Source organism: Orbicella faveolata, unplaced genomic scaffold (assembly GCF_042242905.1).
Source record: "Orbicella faveolata isolate gen_17 unplaced genomic scaffold, um_ofav_v1 contig_36, whole genome shotgun sequence".
Lineage (NCBI taxonomy): Eukaryota > Metazoa > Cnidaria > Anthozoa > Scleractinia > Merulinidae > Orbicella > Orbicella faveolata.
This window is the reverse complement of record NW_028301565.1, coordinates 17,056,899-17,072,788: the sequence shown is the minus strand read 5'-3', so window position 1 is coordinate 17,072,788 and position 15,890 is coordinate 17,056,899. Positions and strand designations below refer to the sequence as shown.

The window sequence follows — 15,890 nt, the reverse complement described above, 5'->3', positions numbered from 1 at the left end:
ACGCGATTCAACACAACCTGTTGTCTGAAGAGTAAAGAGTATTTTAGAAAAAAAAAACAGAGGTGGAAAATATATTTGATGAATTTTGATTACATTGAACATCAATAACCAGATAGCTTCCGCATTTGTAAAAAATTAGCCGTGGGATGTGCAGGAATTTTCTAGATCTTTTTCGAAGTACGATGGTTGTCAAGCGACTTGTTGTTGCTTCTGTGCAACCGATCGCTGCTTGTTACTGGTGGCTGTCATGCAAATGTAAATCAATATTCACAAGGCATCACAAGGCCTTAAGATAAAGGCACAGGAGATAGACCCTGATTCCTGAAGTCTTTCTGTCCCAGGCTTGAAGTATGAATCGATGAATTCCTGTTAGTTAATGTCTTAAATTTTTTTCTTGCCGTGTCTTGCGAGTTAGTCTTCCCTTCAAGGACCAAACATTAGCTAACGCGGTTAGAAGGCAAATGCGCGATCTCAACCACAAGATTGGCACTACCCTACAACCAGTATTTATTAGCAAGAAACTGGAGCAAGATCTCAAGCCCAAAGAAATCAAGCCTCCGATCGTAAATCAACAATGCGTGGTTTATTTATTTTCATGTGATCTGTGCGATGCAGATTATGTCGGCTACACAGCCCGACACCTCCACCAACGCATTGCTGAACATAAAAACTTGGCGATTGGAAAACACCTTTTGGAAGCCCACGGGGACATAAGCCTCCTCAACGAAAGCCAGTTTCGAATTCTCCGAAAGTGCCAAGGGAAATTTGATTGCCTCGTCTAAGAGATGCTTTGCATAAAGGAACGGAATCCAAGCTTGAACACGCAAACTGACTCCATCCATGCGAAACTCTTTGTTTAATTTTAAACATTTTAGCACATCCATTGAACTATTGTTTTACTGACTATTTATACATTTTTTATCAACTATCATTTTGACTTGAAAATGACGTTAGCTCAACGTCGAAACGTCGTCGCTTTTTAACAAAATTTTTAACTTTCTGTTTAGTTGTCGCAAAAGGAGTTTTCAAGCCAAATGTTTGTAGTGAGATTTATAATTATGATAAGGACTGAATCTCTAAGATTGTATATAACACAGAGGAGTCGAAAGCGTTCGTGTTTTCACGTCAAACAGACTATTACTTGCCCTCGCGAGAAGCTATCAGTCCATTGTTCTCAGTTTACGTTTTGATTAGTTAGTTTGCTTCCAGGTGGCCTGGTTCGAGTAGTCGCACTGCAACGCTAATCGAGCTTTAAAGGGTGTACTTAAAAGTTCTTTAAGATGTTTTTATCTTTTTTCTTTTTTCGTTTCTTTTCTTTTCGTTTTTCTTTCTTTTTTTTTTTTTTTTCACGTCCAAAGCAAATTCCAAGTTACAGCTTGACGTTGCTCAAAATTGAAAATGTTGGACAAAAAAAAGTTAAGGACACGAGAGAAATCTCGACCTCGGTAACTGTTACTTAACGTTTTCTCTGATTTAAAGATAATTTTATACAGCGCATAGAATCGGACCAAATAGCTCGGGTGTCACATATCCTTTAAATGACATAAGTCTCTCCTTCACCGCCGCAACAAACCAGTGCCTTTCGTAACGTAGAATTGATCGCACAACTGAGATCGAACGTACGTGCTGCGGAGAGGAAAATAGGGACCTTTAGCATCGAGAGGATTTGGGACGGCGACGGCGACCGGAAGTAATTTTCATGTCCGGCACACGTTGTCAGTTTTGACGCGAGGTCGTGGGAGGCCCGCGCAGACGTCAAGAAGCTACTTTTTGCAGTGTACAGAAAACGTGAGTGTATTTCTGCCTTTTACTCCTCTAGTTTCGGATTTCAGCCAGAATTTTGTTCTTAACAGGATGAAGTGAGATTGATATTTATTCAAAGATGAGGAGGGGAAAATAATATTCTTTTACTTTCTTGCAGGCTATACTCGTGTGTTGTCGAAAGCCGGATTTGTCAATGGCGGGAACGTACGAGAGAAGACTGAGGGAAGATCCCCAAATTAAAAGCGCTTATAAAGCTCTGAATTTTTCATCTATTAATTTTCAAACTTGAAATAACTTTTCTCTGATATGTTTCCACTTTTGACTTTTCTTTCAGGCAAGTGGAGTGGACGGAAGAGTGGAAGAGTGGAATCTCTGTGGATGATTTGACAGAAAGAGATGCGCCGATTGAAGAATTAGTTTCGAGAGAAGATACCGCGACAGCTGACGCGGATTTTGCCTCCAAACAACAGGATAAGGATAAAGAAACGGCCGAAGGTATCCGAAAGGAAGCCATGGAAACCTTAAGGGAGACGAAGAAACGCAAATCAGAAAAGGATGCATCTCCAAAACGGCGCAAGTCAGGCCAGAGATGTGCACAGCTGCTCGTCGATTTTCTAAGAGAGAAAGCTGATGCTGATGGCGAAGTGCGACGATAGGAGCTTGATATGAAAAAGAAAGAACAGGAAAACCAGCAGCAAGTCATACAATCACTGCTGCAGGAGCAGCAGAAAATAAACGGAGCGCTTCTTGCAGTGTTACAGAAAGTAATAGAAAAATAATGTTAGTGATAAAGCATTTCAGTTGAAGTTGTTGTTGAAGTTGTTGTTTGTTGCTTTTTACCCCCTTGAGAAATAAATTATGCTCAGTTGTAAGTGCCCCTCAGTGTTACGTTGGTTTACTGAGGCTTGTCAGACACACCTTAGGGATAGACTATTACATTTTTGAGGGAGAATGGGCAGCAATCAGTTTCTGAGTATGAATTTCACCCCCCCCCCCCCCCTCCCCACCACCCCCAACTTCAGGTCAGTTTTTCCACCAAATACATAAAAAAGGACAAGGGTACAAAGGCACTCTCATATTTTTTTCGCGGTTTTTGCTGTGGAGAATTCCCATGTTTCAGAGTACATAAACTTAGCTAAACTTGAACCTTGCTACTCTTAACAATAGTACTAATTTCCACATAGACCGCTCAAAACTTACTGCAAATATTCCTCTAGTGTTGGAGGCTCAAGTTCAAAACGTTCAGATGTCTGATGGCATATAAACAAGTTATGGCATTGCGTAACGCTGCACAGACAACATACATTTTGCCCACAGTGCTAAGTCCTATCTTCAGATTCTTTTTGTAATCTTAAAACTTAAAAGAAGTTATGATGTCACCAAAGATCCACTCTGCAGAGGTGCGTACTGTGCTCATTGCTGTATTATATGCTTCCATTAGTGGTGTAAGATGGGCTTGTCGAAATGGAGCCTGGAGGTGAATGCGGAGGGGATATGCGGGATCACCGTAAACACACATAGGTTTTCCAGCTGGTGAAAAGGCAAATCTCCCTAGGTCATTTAACAATCCAGAATCGGCAAGCATCCCAGCATCATGTTTGCGGCCCTCTGCAATGCAAAGAAAAGGGTTTAAGAAAGGTTATTTTAAAAAAATAAAAGCAATAGTTCATCAAAGCAACTATTGTCTCACAAGAACCCCATACATAGGAAATAATGGCTTTCAGTCCATTTCTCTAGTCAAATTTGGACTAATCAACAGAGAGTCCCATGTGGTATTTCTCACCTGAAAGTACTGACATACTTGTGGGGCCTGATAGAGTAGAGTTTGTGAGTTCTGGGTTCTAAAATAGGGCATATATATTTTTTGTTTATCATTGGTACAGGCCTTAAAACCGACCTTTAAATTGATTATCTTTTGGCAACGTGAGTGATAATCCTTATCTTTTTTTGTGTAAGACTTGTACCATAAAGGATCTAGAACGATGCAAATGAAGTACTCACCTACTGGTTCAAAGATATTGCTAATTAATCCATTGGGCAAGGTAATAGACTGAAATTTCAGTCCATGTACTCTCTTGTGTCCATTATACACAACTCTCTGCCCATTACCAGGTCTTGAAATTGGCCGAACAATCCCATCTATAAAACCAAAGCTTTCCTTGATACTGCTTTAGCATACGTCTGAAGAGCAGCGGGGGCCAGGACGTCTCTGTTCCAATCTATGACCAGATGTGAGTGGGTTTCATAGATGTCATCTAACACCTCATTTGAGATCAAACTTAGGACAGATACTGGACGTGGAAATCGAGGAATTATATCGCTGTATCGACAAGGATAGGTTGTCCGCCCCAGTAGCAGGCACAGCCCTTCGAGGCCATCACATAGGCTCCTTTGTCTGCATTTGATCACAGGAGGAATTTGTAATACATCTGCAAGTCGGGGGAGATCAGCCCTCTCTATTCGAAATTCCGCCTTGCAGTCAGCTTGGCCCATATCATACGACTCGTAACTGAAATCTGGATTTTTCGACTGAAAACAATCGTAAAGTAAAACGAATTCTTCATCAGAAATAGTGTTCTCATTGTGAGATAGCAATAGCAGATCTCGGATATTTTTAAACTTTCTCATTTTTAATTAAACGCTCAAAAAAAAACTCTGGAAAGACTGTGCTCAGCGATAGCCGTCTAGTGCCGCCGCGACGTGAAGGAAGCTACTAAAGGTTTGTATATGGCGGGAACAACGTCGTTCTCGATCCAAACCCTCTCGTACACCGCCGTTGTCGTCGCTCGAGAACTACGAGTTGCTAAAGGTCCCTGATGATATCAAAGAGCGGTGGAAAGAGTCGAAATTAATAAAATCTTTACAAATAGATGTCAGTTTATTTGGTTTATCGTGTTTATATTCTGTCTGCCTTCTTACTTGAATGAGAGCGTTTGCGTCAAGACAGTTGTCGATCTACGAGGTGCGGCATGCTTATGAATCAACACATGATCATGAAAAAGTTTGTTCATCGCAGTTAGCCATAAGAAGAGGAAAGGAAGCAAGTATTTCGTTTGCTTTCCTCGCGTGTTTCGTTCAATTTGCCCGATGAACACCACGTAATTAATTTTGCCGCCTTTCATTAAAATCGCTTCCTTTAGATCAAACTGTCACTTCCTTATCATCTAGTCGATTTATGCAGTTAAGCAATCATTGAACTAACACCGAAATTGATAAAAAAAAACTCTGCCCAACGTGAATTATTGTTAAATAGGAAAGAATGTGCGGGAGATTTCACAGTTATTGTAAAAGGCGACTATTCGTTACGTAAATTAACCGCCATTTTAGATTTAAGAACGGACGTTTCGAGCGTCTATTAATCCTTCATATAAAACGAAGTAACGAGAAAATGAGGGAATAGTTCTGAGAAACAAAAGTGCCAAAAAATTGCAAGCTGTTTGGCGTTATGCGCTGCCATGTAGAAGGTCATATGACCATAGCATGGACGAAATAAAATATCATATGGTAATATACGTAATTTAGAGCGGTCTTTGTAATTAACGTTCACGTCTTGCAAACGTTTGCGTAGGCATTCGCCTGGCCGTTTATTGTCTCAGCAGTATTTCAAATCAACCTGGTTTCCATGGCCGTTTCCCTTGCTTGGGGGTGGGGGTGGGGGAGTGACGTGGGGGTAGGATCAGTGCGCGTATTTCCTTTGGGCTATGTTCTAAAGTATGATGGTAGATAGATTGTGATAGTCTGTGATGGTTAACAACTAGCAAATCAATTGTCGTCTCTTTAACTTGTTTTTGAAAACCAGATGAAAAGATAACGAGTTATTGAGGAAGTTCGTGCTTGTCAAACGCCCAGTTAAATTTGGTGATGACGAATAGGTTGGAAAACATATCTATATCTCGTTGAAAACGACAGGTGTCATATTAATTTTGTGATCATTAGACCTCCCGCCAAGGGACTTCGGGAATATCACGTTTAAAGCTATAGGAGGAAGTGCAGGCTGTAGAGAATGCCCCTTCTGTTTCGGGTTCTTTTTAACCACAACGAGGTTCATTAGGTTACTGGTAAGTTTTAAATAATTATATGAATTTTCTTGTGTACATCAGCCATGCTTCGGGTGGAAGAAATTGGCGTTAGCGAGGAAAATGGCGTTGGAAAATGTCATATTTATTACGTGGTCGTAAGTAAGACAGTATGTAGAGTAAGATTCCGCATTAGGCAAAGGAGAGAAATGTTCAAGAACGCGACAGTCGAGATAGCCGGGTTCAAATCGCTCATAAGGCTACAAATTTTGTGTTTGAATTAACGAAATTCAGGTGTAAACGGAGTTATTTCTCCATTCTTTTTGCGACGTGTGTTTGGTGCCGCGGAATCTGCTATTGTACGGCGAGGCGCGAAAGTTCGAATCGTCCAAGATTCTTACATTTGGTGATTTTGGTGATTGTAATGCAGTGATAGACAGACTGTGATAGCCTGTGATGGTTAACAACGAAGAGATCAACTGTAGTTTCTTTCAACTTGTGTTTGAAAACATGATGAAAAGATGATGAGTTATTGAGGAAGGCACAGTTCGTATTTGACTTGAGGATTCCAGTCTAACATGAACAAAGGGAAAAACCTAAAGTTACATTATAACGCCATCTTTTGTGCGCTTCTCTAAATCTTGGAAACAAAACAGGAAGTGTTTTGGTGGCTATTTGCATTGAGAAAATCGATGAACATCAAACTCCTATTGACATATGAAAAGACACGCAAACAGACCGGTTTTAATATTGAAAAACTGAAGCGTCATTGGAATGATTACATCAGCTCTTAGAACTAATAACATCGAAAGATGAAGATGAATATCGAGTAGGTAAATTAGTATATTGTTTGCTGAACACGCACCAACTGATCGACGACTAGTTTGTGAATGTGAAAAATGAAAAATGGTTTGCCATTACTCAAGTACAAGTTCCGAGATAGTAGGTTAGCTTTGTAAACTGATAATGACATTCAATTTAGTTTTGTTAGTCATCTTCTCATGGTCACGTTTCCTAGTTTGCACAGCAGTGGTTGCTGTCATTAGCGATAACGCACGCTACATGTCAACAAAACGTTTCTCAGGACGTTTTTAAGAGATCCTTCGTTCTGTCGTTGAGTTTTCCAAGAAATTTGATTGCCGTTGCTAAAGTAGGAATCAGGGCAATTTTATCACACTTGAGTTTTTATTTGGAAAGCATATTATAATGGAAACTTATTTACACCTGTTTAATTAAAAATTCTTAAGACGTAAATTGCGGGTTAAAACGAACATGATCCAATCCTTTAACTTTTGATAATGCTCGTTCGTCCATGACTTCATTCAAGAGAGGATGAAGGGTAAGAGAAATAATCCCACTTATAGCCTTATTCTCACAGTAATCCCTGTCAAGATATTTTTAGATAATAGTGACATTTAGCACCACGGTTTTCAGTGGAAACCTCAAACGGCAAACCGCTAAAAGTCGCGTGACCAAGCGCTGCGGTCACGTTTGGAGTTCTCAACGCGGGTTTTCAACGTCGAGAAGTAGGTTTTCACGTAAGTGATTTACCTGAACGTTTTTACTCCTGACTTTTTTTTAATGCCACGTGCTCAGTAAGAAAATAAGTAAACTAGTCTTTTTAGTACAAGTTTAGATTAAATTTTCAGCCAATGAGTGAAAACAAATCTTTTTGTCGCCATTTGAAACTCAAACACTGCTGTTGTCTGGAAATTCAATACGACGACCTCTTCAAGTGAAATGATTCTTCCATGTTTTCAAAAACCGATTTTTAGCCAAACCGATAAAGGTCACAAACGTCTAACGCCAAACGCCGAACCTGAAACTGTCGTTTGCGGTTTGCCGTTAACATGAAAACGCTGGCGCTAAGTGTCTCTCAAAAAATTCTTCCGTGGATAAAGTTACCACGCAGTTTCATCCTCTCTTGGTTTATGTTATGTTAAGTTACAACTGGGCTTGCGAAAAAACCATTGCCTAAAAGTTATATCTAAGAAATGAAAAACGTGTACCATGTTTCTCTCGAGTTTTAGTATAAATCTATTAGCGTTCTATCACGAATGTCGTTCTCTGATTGGCTACGCTACTCACTATCTATTTTGTGATAGATAGTGAGTAGCGTAGCAGTGGACCCTTGTTAACAAAATAACGGCACTTCTTGGCGTTTTCGAGGTGTCTTTGAAGAGGATTTAGATAAAGTTTTGAACTCATACTAAAATAATTGGATTATTCGCTCTCGATTTCTATGCGTGATAGTTGACGAGGGCGCATATCACGCGATAGAAATCTCGAGCGAGTGTTTCCACAGCTTTTTCGAGCTTCTCAAACTTCCGTGAGTGTTTCTGTAACTCGATAGAACATGTTTTCTATTTCTTTTAGAAACTTCCGCGACGAAAAAAACAACTTCTTTTTTACTTTGATCATCAAAATGTGCATTCTCTTTGCTCGTGGCATCATAACGCCAATAGCTCGTGCTAGTTCTGTGTTTCTTTCGAGTTATATAGAAACACGATTTTTAACCAATCAGCGTGCGTATTTTCTAATATTGTATAGTATTTATATGAAGGTCTCCTTTGTCTTTAGTTTGTGCTATTTTTTCTTAATTAAAATTGAAACAATAAATACAATAAATACTTTTCAATATTTGCATACTGACAGTCTACATCGAAAGCTCCAAATTTTTGTTGGGTATTTGTCGCGAACAAAGTAATTATGATTCTGATCACTTTGTTAAAAAGAGTTTAAAAACTGAAAGCACCCCTTCAGAAGGTTCTTAGTTCTTTGAATCAGTTTAATTGCACTCAACAAGATTATTAGTTCTTAATAAAAGCAGCAAAATGCTAATTGAACCTTCAGTGCTGAAACTAAGCTTTTCACTGTTGATGTTTATTAATATGTGTTTTTCTTCTTGTTTTAGACACTTTGTTTACGCACTGTCTCAGAATGAAAGAGGACGCTTTTACTTCCAAGGTTGGCATTTAAACTCTCTCCACCTTTTTTCAGGGATTTCTGTAGGTTTCGTCTGGAGAATTTACGTTGTAATCGAGAATTGAGTTGTACTGTAATTACCTGCCTTCGTTCCTTATATGTGTCAAATGAAAATTGACAATCTGCTTCCTGGGTGATAATCTAATTTGAATTTTCAGTTTCAGTTTTAGCGATTTCCTTCCCTGTTTGTATTATTCATCAATCTCGGTAGAAATTCCACCAAGCAACAAATGAAATTAAATTTCCTTGGGAAGGTTCCAAGATACATGCAGTAATAACAAGAAGTAATTGCGACTTTTTATTGTTGTTATTAGAAAACGCGACAGCTGAATTAAGTAAATGATCCTCTGGTTGGTGCTTTCAATTTGTGTGGAAAAAAATTAATAATCACCCTCACTTCTCAGAACAGACGGCTGATGCTACTTGATGATAACATCAACACCATAATATTAGCGTGAAGCTTTGAGAAATAACAACGGTTTTTGCTGTAATCCTTTTCTCTCTATCCGTTTAAAACGAAACCTGTAATGAAGGGGTGGGTGGCTGTTTGTGGAGTTTGTTTTGCTGAGTGCCTTACAAATGTCTCGGAAAGGTCTTCCGCGCTAGCAGCTGCAGTGTTATAAACGAAATATTTTTCAATATTTACATACTGTTTTCTTCTGACAGCAAATAAGGTAGTCCAATTTACCCCACAACTAGCAAAGGTCTGTGATCCTTCTTTGGCTGTTACACTGCGACAAAGGTAAAATGTGAATTTGACACGCTTGCGATTAATTAGGACGAAGTTGCTTTCGAAACAAGCTTAAGATTCTTTGGCAGTGTTGCCCTCACTTCAGTTTAGCCCCTATAGAGGCTTGCTAAATTTGTAAATTGATGAACACGGTCGGCGAATGAATCGAACCAGACGTAACATTATATCATGTTATTATAGAACCCACGCACGGGCTACGTCCAACTGAGTTGAAACTATTCCATGCTCATATATCCATTCTTTATATTAACTATTTTATTTCCTGTAAAAACGGAAACAATTGAAGTAACCAGAAGGCGTTGAATGCTTTACAGAAGCTAGACGTTTTCTGAATATCGAGATTTAAAAAAATTGAGCTTCCTCCTGCTATGAGGACTACAGCCTCCTGTGGATAAAATTGAAAAAATATTCCATTTTTGAAAATGCCATATACTATTTTCAACTCGAGCAAATAATTACTGGATTGTCTTTGCTGTACCTTTACTTTAATGTTGGTTCTGAACGTTGGGTGGTTTACCAATTTGAGAACGAAATACTAAAGTTATATTACGACACTTACACACTGTGAGTTTCCGGCTAGAGGGTCATCAGTGTAGCGTTGCTTATGGCACGAAATTGAACTTCTTTACGCGAAAGACGTTTTGTTCGAGATTACGAGTTTTTTACTCCTTGTTATATTTATTTATAGCCTTCGTCATTTGATTGTATTTTGTTCTTATTGTTTGTAAGGTTTCAGCCTCGAACAGTCGGATTTGTCTGGAGCTAGTAAGAAACTCTGTTTTGGTGTAAGTTACGTTTTGTTTTTTGTCATATTCTAATGGATTTTACCACATATTGAAACAAATAACGCGATAACTTGCGAACGCAAAAGAAACACATAAAAGCGGTTGATCCAGGGGGGCAAGCAGCGAGGCCTGGAACCGAGTTTCTATGATCGCCCCAGTTAAGAAATTTGGCCGAGGAAGACTAAGTACTGGTTTGTGGAAAACAAACATGGCGGACTTCCGTGAGCGCGATGCGTTTGTAAAGTTTTGTAAACGTTGTGCATATTTCACATTCAAACATCTACGAAAAAGTTCCAGTTTTCCTACATCTAAATCTTGGACATTTTGATCGAGGCATCGGGGATAAATATTCCAATGTAAACCTGTGAGTCCTCGCGAGCGGGAACTCCACAGTGTGAGCCAGATATCAGGCATGAATATTTTATTCGAGCATTTTTGGGTGTCCTATAAACGGGATAAACTGGGCAGATAATTCATGGTAGGCCACATATAATCGCCTTCCCCTTTACTCCTTAAATGCTAACCGCAAGCAAACAGCAGTAATTAAATGTTAACCGCAAGTAAACAGTAGTAAATAAATGCCAACTGCAAGTAAACACAATATTTAAATGCTAACCGCGAGCAAACGGCAGTAAATAGAAGCAAACTGCAGGGAGACTATATGGGTGGCCTACCATGAATTATATCCCATAAACTGAAATATTTCTATATTTCCGGACTCCCTGATGGTAAGGGTTGCTTTTTCTTAACAGCTTCGTGACCCCTTTTGTTTGCACTTATTAAACTGATAGGGTTAAAGCAGGTTTCATAGTGAGTGCAGTGGGTACGGCGCTTTTCTGTTACGTTACTACAAGGGGTCTGTTTCAGTTTTAGGCAAAGTATCTGGCATTATTTATGAAAACGAATACTGGATAGGTCCCTCGGCAGAATTGAGAATTCATCACCATTTCTTTGCCGTTACAACACAATAGTTGTGTCGTTGCTTGTTTTTGTTTCTTCATAATCATCCTTAGACTTTTGTTTTGATATTCTCGACTTAACGGCTTAAATAGTGGGTCCAATCAAGTCGTTGAGATGGAGAGTGTGCTGGAAGTTTGACTTTACCACCTCATTTTGTTGCTCTTCCTGTAGCCCTTTCCCTGGCACTAATTTTTTATGCCACCTCTCAGTCAGTTTTCAAAGGGTTCATGCTCTTCTCTTGCACTTAGAATTGTCATTTGAGACAAGTACTATTAAAGACTTCATTCATCTGACTTTATATTAGTCTGCCTTATTGTCTTATTTATCTATCCTTCCATTACAGGAACAAGCCACTGATAATCAACACTTTAGGCCAAATCATGAGTTGATATATTAACATCCTTACTCATCTTTTTGCCTTAGAGGAATAAAACAAATCCTTTGGTTACCGGTCATTTGATTAGCCCCTAGCCAGTTAGCCCCCAACCACAAGTCGATCAGCCCCTTACTCATGCTTAAAGAAAAAATATATATACAGTTTTTTCTTATTGCTGGTTGGGGGCTTATCGATTCCTGGTTGGGGTTTAAATGGTTAGGGGCTAATAGACTTGGGGGCTAAATGACTGTTACTGATCCCTGCGCTTGATGTCTTTTCTTGTTATTCTCGGAAGCCTTAAAGCCAAGTCTCAAAATTGGCCTATTTCAAATGTTGTGGAGGTTCTGTTGACGCAGGTTTGCCCAAGTTAAAGTTAGTTGTCTGGATGAATGACCATTTTACCTGCTTACCTCATTACTAGCACTCAACTACGGGTAACATTGCTCATTTTCCTTCCCTGGGTCTATTTCATAAATTATCTCCCTCAGCAGATGAGCATATGGCAGCCCTATTTTGATATCCAGAAGCATTACAGAGCTTTCTCCTACCACACAAATAAAACTGATGCTTATCACCAGTACAAATTATGCCACAGCATGTGAGCAGAAGCTGCTTTCTTTATTTTCACGGGTAAATAACTTGTAAATGAAATACCACAACCTAGTAAAGGTTCACATTGAGTCTGTGCCTAGCAAACAGTCCATTTTGGACATTCCCATATGCAGAAACAGAAAAATGATTTCAAATTTGCGAGTTCACATTGGTACTGAACAGTAAAGGATGGAGGTTTCAAAACCTCTATAATGTATCACTGCATTATCGAGACACGCAAACTGGTAGCTATTTTCAATGTCGTTGACTGATCTGCAACTGCCTTCAAGTTTCATGATTTAATTAAATTACTCGAAAGAAAGTCTTCGGACTCAACACATTACAGGAAAATCATAAAGTAAATGCAGTCTTTCATAAGAAAGTAAGTTAAGACGGAAAAAACTTTAGACTGAAAAGCTTGTTTAATGTAAGCTCAAGTTTAAATGTACAAGTCTGAATAGTTGAGAAATAGTTTAAAGACTTGCGTTCGGAGGCTTCGCGATATATAATGGCAGACATGAAGCAGTTCGACATCGCTATTTTCCATAGAAATTTGGGAAGAATAATTGGTCGGTGTGAAGATGGAAAGTAATGAACCTTGAAATTTCCACAGCAAAATAAAAACTTCAGCTTCGTTTTCTTCCTGAGACGGGGAAACCTCTCCAGGCAACCAAGAATGCAACCACGCTCGCCAGGAAAATAGCACAAAGCTGGTCCTTGATTCCCTTAGTCCTGATTGTCTCAGAGCTGTCGTTAAAAATCGCTAACAGCGAATAAAAAGTTATCGAATCGAAGGCAAATCCTGAACAAAAATGGCGGCGAAACATGTTTCGGTTTCCTCGCGTTATTTTCGCGTTATGCGCATGCTCCTTACGGTTCTCAAATGATTGACAGATTTCTTTACTGGGGCAATCATAGAAACCAGAAAAGCGGCGAGATCGAAGGTAGCTGCCCCCCCTGGGTTGATCACATGTAATTACTGCGCATGGCATATGATAGTAAAGTAAATTAATTGCTCGCGAAGTGCCTCTCAGGCGTAACTTACGCTATATGTCTTTCAAATGTCAGCCTGTGACATTTATGTCTTGTCGACACATTCTTTTTTTAATAAGAATATTTTTTTTTACCAGTCCAGGCTGAATATTCTTTCTTTTCTACCGATTTTAGGTTAAAAATATTCTAGTGCAATATTTTTTGCGTTATTGACTTAATCTGAAAATTTGATAGATATCCTCGAAGCTCTTGTAAAGTTTCATAGCCTTCTTGTTCAAGTGCAAAACAATTGACGGGTGCATAAATGGTTAAAATTATCGCAACGTCGACATTGTCAGCTGTGTGTCTGTTCAGTTTTGCGTGTCACCTTTTTGTCAAGAAGAAATATCATTGCGCTCCGAGTAGCTTTTGCCTCACAGACATCGAGTTACCTTTGCCATTTATCAAATGAAACCGTGCGACCGTTTTAACTGGAAAAAAAACGATCGCACGCCAAGTTTCATTCATTGAAATTTTGTCGCTTCACCGAGATCACTGGAAGCCTCTATTAGTAGCAGGGTGTTAAGAATGCCGCCCTTTTAGGGTTAACGGTTGTTCTTTGCTAATTAAGGGTTTGGAATTCTAATGACGACTCATCTTCTCTCGGTTGATTGTTTCGTCTGTTTGTCATTTTATGGGTTAGTTAGTTTTTAAATACTGGAACAAATGTAATGCTGATAGAACACCTGAAAACAGGAGTTGTTTTACTTGTTTAACATTTACACGAAGAAACCGGTTCGTCAACGGTTTAGGCAAATGGAAAGCAAAAATGCCTGATGGTAAGTTCTGTTGGGATTGGCCATTTACCATTCACTCAAAAAAAATAGGTCCGCAATGCGAACTTGTGTGGGATTTCAGTCAAATAAGAGGTGATGCGCTATGGATAAATCAGAGAAATTGTAGCTTTACAGTGAATATTTATACATTTTGTCGTTTTGTCGTGATGAACGTCGAGTAAAGATACCGTAGAGCCCTGGTTATAAGATTCCAAGCTGCAGACGAAAAAACGGCTACATGAGAAATATGTCTGGACTTTAGTTTCCAGGAAATTCGCTCCCTTAGGGTTCGGTTACACGGAACTCTTTACCGTGGTAAATGACCCTTTTACAACGGGAAACTGCATTTAGTGAGTATGACCAATATTTCTGGAGGTTAATTTCCTGTGGTTAATACCCATGGATACATCAAAAAGATCACATGCAGCGCCCTTGACATTTAATGTAGTACGGTGTTTTGATGTCCAAGGTATTACGAGCAAATCACGTCTCTCCGTTTGTCATTAATATGTAACCGAAAAGGAAAAATGGTTTTCCTCCGCGTGCCATTTTTGTTACCTTGGCAAAATCCTGTGTAACCGTTGTTTCACAACGTATACTAAAACCCAGCCCAAAAAAAACAAACAAAAAAACAAAAACAAAAGTCAGCAGACATATATATAGCCCCAAGTTATTAGGGGGAGGGGATCATTGAAAGAGTTATTAAAGTAAACACATTTTGCAAGTTAGGCTTGTTTTTCGCAGCAGGGCCGAAAATAAATGACATCGAAAAGCAAGTGCACACGAGAAGGTTTAGTTTTTGGGTGTGATTCTGGACGGTGCAATCAACAATAACGTGGCCTGTTTCGTCGTGATGCCAGATGACGTGCTACATAACTGGGACAATTAATGTTCACGAACACGACTTTTGAATCGCGTTGGCTTGGGGATGTTTACTGTGGGAATAGCTTTATTTCATGGGCTACATTTTTCCTGGGATGTGTTGATTAGCTCCAGTGGAGACAAATAATTCAGATCGCCTCAGCTCTTACGCAGACGCTCCCCCCCCCCCCCCCCCCCCACCTCAATGCACATGGAGCGGCATCAGAAATGCTCTCTACTTTTATTCGTCAGCGGAAATATTAAAATCGTTCGCTGGTTGCACGGAGTTTGTTTACGATAAATCACCTCCGATTGCAAATGTCAGCTAATATTCGTGCTTCCAGCTGAGAAAACTGTACGTAAATTATATTTTTAGAAATTAGCTTTTGTGCTTAAACATGACCAGAAAATATTTAGCGTGAAGTTTGAAGGCAAATGCAAATATTTAGTCCATTTAAACTTGTGAGTCTGAGGAAACTGCACGTTACGCAACGTATCAAGAAATCATAGTTTATCAGTCGAGAGGACCTCAACTTGCTAACCATAAATACACAGGAAAACACTGGGCTTTGCAATTATGTTATATCTGTCCGTAAAACTTCGGTTGTTGATATAAAAATGCTGATTTAAGCAACAGACGGGAGTTGAAAGTAATGAAATCAATCAAGCGTAAATTTTCTTCCGACAGTTGCGGACTGCGCGGCCCGACATGCACAATGTTTACTAGAACATGTGACGAGAATTTCATTTCCGCAGAAATTGTCGGGATTTTCATCTGATCGAAGGAATTTCAATGTGACAATTTAAATATGTAATTGCAGAAAGTTCTGTCCGAGAACTGGAACTTCGTATGATTGTTGTATGATTGACTGATTGTTCCTTATTCATCCAAGAATTTCGCGCATATGCAGAAAGCGAACGTTTACCCACCTTATAATAAATGGCGCGTCAACAATAAATACGGCAACGACTGTCTGAAAAACACTAAGACCT

General features: G+C 39.3%; 2 protein-coding genes across 4 annotated transcripts in view; both read left to right on the top strand.

Annotated features, from left to right (window-relative positions):
• Positions 1-15,890, top strand: part of LOC110059432 (uncharacterized) — a 439,844-nt gene that overhangs the window by 401,077 nt on the left and 22,877 nt on the right. The window lies entirely within an intron of this gene.
• Positions 1-15,890, top strand: part of LOC110059423 (melanocyte-stimulating hormone receptor-like) — a 48,887-nt gene that overhangs the window by 19,442 nt on the left and 13,555 nt on the right. Inside the window, exons 1-4 of one of the 3 annotated variants that reach the window (XM_089275225.1) lie at positions 5,694-5,822; positions 8,695-8,747; positions 9,432-9,507; positions 10,246-10,301. The gene's annotated coding sequence lies outside the window, so the exon portion shown is untranslated. Of the gene's footprint in view, positions 1-5,693; positions 5,823-8,694; positions 8,748-9,431; positions 9,508-10,245; positions 10,302-15,890 lie in introns of those variants that run through there. The other 2 variants (XM_089275227.1, XM_089275226.1) reach the window with 2 other exon arrangements.